The sequence below is a fragment of the Lissotriton vulgaris genome, chromosome 5 (genome assembly GCF_964263255.1).
Source record: "Lissotriton vulgaris chromosome 5, aLisVul1.2, whole genome shotgun sequence".
In the NCBI taxonomy this organism is placed as follows: domain Eukaryota; kingdom Metazoa; phylum Chordata; class Amphibia; order Caudata; family Salamandridae; genus Lissotriton; species Lissotriton vulgaris.
In genome coordinates, this window is record NC_141693.1 from 1,905,014,382 (window position 1) to 1,905,021,434 (window position 7,053).

The following is a 7,053-nucleotide window of genomic DNA, read 5'->3' on the forward strand; positions in this document are numbered from 1 at the left end:
AAATATTAGTCACAAATGAGAACAACAACTAACTGTAATACACGCTGAGCCCCAAAGGTATTACTAGCTCAGTCCACCGTAAATTATCGCCACGTGGCGTAATTGAGGCAGAATTCAATAGACAAAAAGACATTGATCCGAGTGCGGCTCCCCCGGACCACGCATCATCGCAGGGTACTCACACGCTGAGCGCCAAATGTACTACTAACTCAGTGCACCATAAGTCATTGCAAGGAAGAGTGAACCGTTTTTTGTCAGCTGTGAGGCATACTATAACTCGAAAATCACCCAAAAATACTTATGATATAAAAAGAACAGAAGAATTGAAGTACATTAATGATTACAACCCAGTGATTTTGAAGATGTGGACATACAATATGTTGCAGATAACTCAATTGCTGTTGCTCGCTATGTCACGTCATGTATTACCAAGTATGAGAAGACAGAATTGAAAGAAATGTGGCAGGAAATTTCACAGGAGAAGACACTTAGCAAAAAATGGTACAGCTTCAGCTTGAAGATGCTAAAACCTACATATTTCGACGGTGTATTCCATAAATGTTTAATCTTTTGCTCCATACACCTACACTGCGGTCAGAAGAGTTCACAATTTAAATTAAGACATGTTTTATTTATTACAGAGAGAATTGTACTCTATGTCCTCGAACTTTGTCAAGATGAAGTGAATAAAAACATTCCTCGATGCATGTGCTGACTACTGCACCCAGGAGGTGGGGAATGTTACGATACCAAATGTGATGTGGCAGAGATCGTACTTGCACCTTTGTTTATAGCTGGACAAAGGTACCAATAACTTATCACTGAAATTACAAATACATCTATGGAATGGTCACTACAACCCTTTATGATAAAACATTTTGTGTATAATTTCACCTCTGCTGTCCTACCTCAGTGTACCACAAGTCATGAACCCTTTACGATAGAATCTATTCTGTATTATTTCATATTTGGTGCTCGTACCTTAGTGCAACACAAATCATTGACCCTTTATGATTTAATCTCTGTGTCTGATCCAATGAATATTGTTGTACTTGTTGCCAGCACCAACCATTGCCGGAGGGTTGGCTTACAATCACTCCACATGCATCCACCACAGACATCACTGGACATGTGACCCTGGAAATAAAAAGGAGTCGAGCGCACATATCAGTACCCAGTTCCACTACCTATCTGTGTCCGTGTGTTCATTATGTGTGCAACATGCTGCCCCTGGGACCTACTACATTACATAGTGTTCTGGACAGGGTATGCAACCATCTTACCTTTGGCAGTGGGGGAAAACTTTAGTTACGTAACTTTGTCTTGGTCATTGTACGAGTACATAGTTAGAGACTGCATAATTAGAGTACTGCAAGCAGAGTGTATAGTGAATTTAGAAGTGCGTGGGGATCGTCTTAGTGATTGTATAAGTACATATGTTAGTGCAGCCAACATATGTCCGACAACAAGCTTCTCTCTAATTGACTGCCCTCCATGTGCCAAAAACTGAAACTTCAACTTTCCATGGCCCTGTATTGCTACAGCTGCAACACTCCACTGAATGTGCAATAAACATTCATATCCACATAGATGTCGCATGTCCACCATCTTTCTTGTGTGGAACTATGCATGGATATAGGGTCAGTGATTCACCTTACCTTACATGTTGGCCATATTGTTGGACTTGGCTCACAGAGTGACAATTTGACTTTTGCAACCCGGGTGACGGTAGCACTCCAACACGGACACTCCGCATTGCCACAGCCACTCCCTCACGGCTGGTATACACCCACACAACACTCATCGAGCACAGGCGTCACAAGACATGTGACCCTGCTAATATAAAAGACCGGGCTCTATGCCATTTTATAGTTTAGTTTGCGTGGCCTCACTTCTCACTGAGTTAGGAGCACTGCAAGTACTGAGCGGGTGTTCAATCTGCGATTATGATAGGTGCACTAGTATGTCCTCTGCCATGGTGATATCAAGACTTAGTACCAAATGTGAGACCTGTTAGCTTGCAGAACGGAGCTGCATGATGTGGATGGTGCAGTGACTGAGAAAAGGTGAGCAGTGAAGCCTTGGTACGCAACGTCAGGCAGATACCTCTGGGCAGAGGGAATGGATGGGATACAGCAGCCTGAATGCGGAAAGACGTCAGAGCGATTTAGGCATGCACACTGATATATACTCTGCCACAGTGTCAGATTGGTAATGCGCACACTGGTGCAATGCCCGAAGGGCCGGTGGCCAGTTCCAACTGTGAGCTGCTTTTTAGAGCAGTCTGGGGGGCAGATTTGGGCGGGGTCACTGTTCTTCGGATAAAGCCAGAGGCCCAGTGGGTGTCGAAATGGCCTTTCTGGAGGCAGATGGGCATCATTACCTCACGTTTAGCAACAGGCAGAGGTGTCCCTTTCTTTCTCTCGCAGGGCAGACCCATTAATGTATTCATACCTAGCAGGGCAGGAGGCCTGAGCAGGAGTGGCCTCACTTAATTTTAAGATGCCAGTGTAAACAAATCCGTGCATTTTTTTGGTTTCCCCCCTCCTTTTTTTAAATAAAATTTCACCGAAGCAGTGTTTTGAGGAAAGGCAATATGCAAATGTGGACCACTTTTTTTTTTAGCATGCCTGGATCGATTTTGAATTCTAAACCAACCCTGCTTTGCCATTACTAATTCTGTACTATCTTTCAGATGTGGGAGCTTGTTAGTACCACTAAGTAAGTAAGTACATTTTATTATGCTTGATTAATTAAAACCGTGCATATAATACATGAACAATAAAATCAAAATTACGATAAATGAATAGTTTACAAGGCTAAAATAACTGCATTGTGTTATCCATAAAAAAAAAAAAATTTTAAATTACATTCCTAATTGAATTTAAGGACATCTTAATTATTGAGCACAGCCCAGCCATGAGCACGTTTGGACAACGCATTCTTGTCCTCTATTGATGATATTAAGCTTGTTGTCTTTGTTACTAGCTTTTTAAACTCCAACTAACCAATTGAGATGTTCCAGACGTCTGTCAAGCCTAGGGTTTTAATAGATTTTTGGAGGTACATGTAGGCTGGCAATTTTACGGTGTGGTGCAGCTCTACCCAGAGATGGTTATTTAAGGACCCTATTTCAGCAGCTCTAATTTTATGCCAGCTTTTTATGAAGGCTCCCTTTCTTTCTACTGCCTGTTTTTGAAGGCCAAATCCAGCCTAATTTGAGCTGGTGAAGCGTAAGTGGGAAGGTGGAAAATTGCTCTGTAGGAGGATACCACTATGTTATCAAGAGTTGCAGCGTCTCTACAGGTCAAAGATTCACTTCCGTAGTTATTGTAGGTTTCAGTTTGTCTCGGAGGACTTTTAATAAATGGTCGAGAGTTAAATCTGGGAGCATCTTCAGGGGTTTCAGCGCTAGATAGGTCGTGACTCCCTTCCTTTGCAAGGATTCCAGTTGCGGCTTAAATGAGTTGTTGTGATCTAACAACACGCCCAGATACTTGTAGCTTGTTGCTTTGTGTAGACGTTTTGCCGGCCAGATACCAACTAGGATTTGCCTTCTTATGATGGTTTACTGCCATGGTTTTGGTTTTATGGAAATGTATTTTTAGGCCATTCTGTTGCGAGAATTTGAGATTTGTGAATTTGTGACTTGTCATCACTTTGATTAGGTGCTGCATTAGTGCAGGTCGCGCTGCCAGTGCGCTGTGTTTTTAAATTTACCTTTCTTGCATTTTTGTTATTTTGTTTGGATTCTCCCCTGTTTTTACCACTACTCTGCCTGGGTACTCGTCCCCTTACTTGCACTTAATTTTCGGAAAGCGCACCGCCGTTTGGCGGGTCCGGGTCCCGAGGTTGGACTCTTGTGGGCGCCATCTTGGCTTGGGTGAGTGGAAATTTAGGCGGGCGCCATCTTGGAGCGTCCCGACGCTCAAGCTCTTTATTGCGACGCCTACTTAAGGCGGACTCGCTTGCTCATCACTTTGATTAGGTGCTGCATTAGCGCAGGTCGCGCTGCCAGTGCGCTGTGTTTTTAAATTTACCTTTCTTGCATTTTTGTTATTTTGTTTGGATTCTCCCCTGTTTTTACCACTACTCTGCCTGGGTACTCGTCCCCTTACTTGCACTTAATTTTCGGAAAGCGCACCGCCGTTTGGCGGGTCCGGGTCCCGGGGTTGGACTCGTGAGGGCGCCATCTTGGCTTGGGTGAGTGGAAATTTAGGCGGGCGCCATCTTGGAGCGTCCCGACGCTCGAGCTCTTTATTGCGACGCCTACTTAAAGTCGTCCTCTCCCGCGCAGCGGGACCGCGCAGTGGGACGCCGTCGCTTAGCCGGAGTCGTGCCAGAGTCCTGCCCGTCTGCGCTCGTCCGCGTCGAGGAAGCGTGAGCGGGGCCGGGACTCTGGCACTTAGTCATCATACCACCATGCAGAATACTTTGACGCTCAGGTACAATCGCGCCGCTCTTCTTTCTATTAGAGAGAGGCTCTCGGTGTGTGGTCATGATCCTGTGCACCCGCTGTCGGGCCCTTATGACTGTGCCTGTGGCAGTTTGTCACTTGATACCCCCTCTGGGGTGCGCTCTGTGGAAAGGAATGCCCCAAGTACACGTACTAATATTTCTGAGCGTGTACTTAGCATATGGAGTCTGAACGTGAGATCGCTGGTCAAGCACCATCAGTCCTTACGTGATATGATCGAAAAGGACTCTCCTGACCTCATCTTCATCACTGAGACTTGGCTTCAGGATGCGGACACTGCAATAATAAATCTGGCATTCCCTTCCAACTACACAGTGTTCACTCTTAACCGCACTTCTAGAGGGGGTGGCATAGCTATGGTGATAAAATCTTGCTTCCCGGCTGAATGGAAATCTCTTGACTTACCAGCGTGTGAGAGCGCTTCTTTTAAGGTAGCCTTCAGTCATCAGTTTACTCTTAGCGGTATGCTTATTTTCCGCCAGCCAGGGAACAACACTGTCTTCAAGGCCGCTCTTGCTGACCTGGTCAGCTCTTTAGCTCCAAGATGTGCTAATTTTAAAATCGTAGGCGACCTCAATATCCATCTTGATCAGAGGTCATCAGCACCTATTAATACCTTCCTAGCGGACCTTGAAGCCATGCAATTGAACCAACTAGTTACCTCCCCTACCCACATAAGAGGTCATATCCTTGACCCCTTCTTCACTACACTGGAGCGGGCTATGGCCTCTGACCCGATGGTGGTAGGCTGGACTGATCATCTGTTGGTTAAAGTTTCATGCCCTATAGATGACCCACAATTTAAACCTGTGGACAGACTGATCCTTAAAAGAAATTGGCATAAGCTCAAACTGGAGGAGTTTTTTAAGATCTTGGAGGCGCAGCCCCTGGGCAATCTGCTGAATGTGGAACAAGGATATGAGCAGCTTCGTAACTGGGTCCTAGCCGCCCTTGACTCTCTTATACCGATGCGCTGGTCGAAATGCCATGCTAAAGTTCCCAGCCCATGGTATAATGATACTCTTGCCGAGCTTAAGAGAACGTGCCGGCGAGCTGAGAGGGCGTGGAGGAAATCCTTTGATCCCACCTTTAAATCCTTGTATTTTGCCCAGCTTAAGATCTATCACAGGACAATCTGTCAAACCCGGGCCGCACACTATGCTTTCGAGTTTCAGAATAGCCCCAACCCATCTAAATTAATCTTTAAGGTTCTCAAAGACCTTATGGGGAGACGGGCCACCTCAGTGGAAATCTGCACAGACTCTCACTGTGAAAGTCTGGCATCCTTTTTCGTGGAGAAAGTGCAGGCAATCTATTGAGGATTTACGTCATCTGTGCCCGGTGCTGAGCAAACTGGTGTGATGGCTACAGTTCATGAAACCCTGTCCTCCCTGCCAGTAATGTCTGACGAGGTTTTCGATACTCTGAGCCTCAAAATTAAATCCGGCTCTCCATTAGATCCGCTGAAGCCAGAGTTATTCAAACTTCTTCCTCCCCTATGTCGTGAGCCTATATTGGATCTGATCAATTTATCGCTCACATCGGGTGTGGTCCCCTCTTCCTGAAAGCAGGCAGTGGTCAGCCCAATTTTAAAGAAGCCTAACCTTGACCCCCTATTACCAGAAAACTACTGTCCCATCTCCCTTCTGCCCTGGACCGCTAAGGTTACTGAGGCACACGTGAACTCCATCTTGTCCGCCCACCTTTCTCGTAATAACATTCTAGACGAGACCCAGAATGGTTTTCGTGCACAACACAGCACCGAAACTGCACTGCTCTTTATGACCGAGCACTTGCGAACGGTGCTAGATGCTGGGCAAACAGCGGCGCTCCTGCTGTTAGATCTGAGCGCCGCGTTTGACACGGTGTCTCACGGCATTCTGATCCGGCGGTTGGAGGAAGTGGGAATTGAGGGGTCTGCTCTCCAATGGTTTCGCTCTTTCCTCTCGGACCGGTTTTTTAAAGTGGCTATTCCACCTGGTCAGTCCTCTTTCCATCCTCTGGGGCTGGAGGTATTGCAGGGCTCTGCGTTGAGCCCTACTCTGTTCAACCTATATGTGAAACCGCTGGCTGCAGTCATCAGACAATGTGGCCTAACCATGACATCGTATGCCGACGACACGCAGCTGGCGGTAACACTCAGCGGTGATCCCGAGGCGAACGCTCCCAGATTCCGTGCAGGACTCATAGCCGTGGCAAATTGGATGCAAACTAACTGTCTGCAGTTAAATGCCAAAAAAAACGAGGTCCTGATTTTAGGAAAACAGGCGGAGCTCTGGGGAGACCAGTGGTGGCCTCCAGAATTGGGGGTGACTCCCATCCCAGCTGCCGAAGTTAGGAACTTGGGGGTCTGGCTGGATCCTACACTCTCCTTCACCAGCCACACGAAGAAGGTTGCAGCTACCTGTTATGGTATTCTGCGAGGGCTGAGACCGGTCCTCAAATTCTTCGACCCCCCTACTCGGCAACTGGTGGTCCAAGCCTCCATTCTTTCGCGGCTGGACTATGGGAGTGCGCTGCTGCTCGGAGTGAATCAGGCGGAGGCTTCTAGACTGCAAAGGGTGCAGAATGCCGCG

At 46.7% G+C, this 7,053-nt stretch overlaps 1 pseudogene; it reads left to right on the forward strand.

Moving 5' to 3' along the window:
- The first annotated feature begins 4,422 nt into the window (after positions 1-4,422).
- On the forward strand, positions 4,423-6,042 carry LOC147717682 (uncharacterized; annotated as a pseudogene).
- The last annotated feature ends 1,011 nt before the right edge of the window (positions 6,043-7,053 follow it).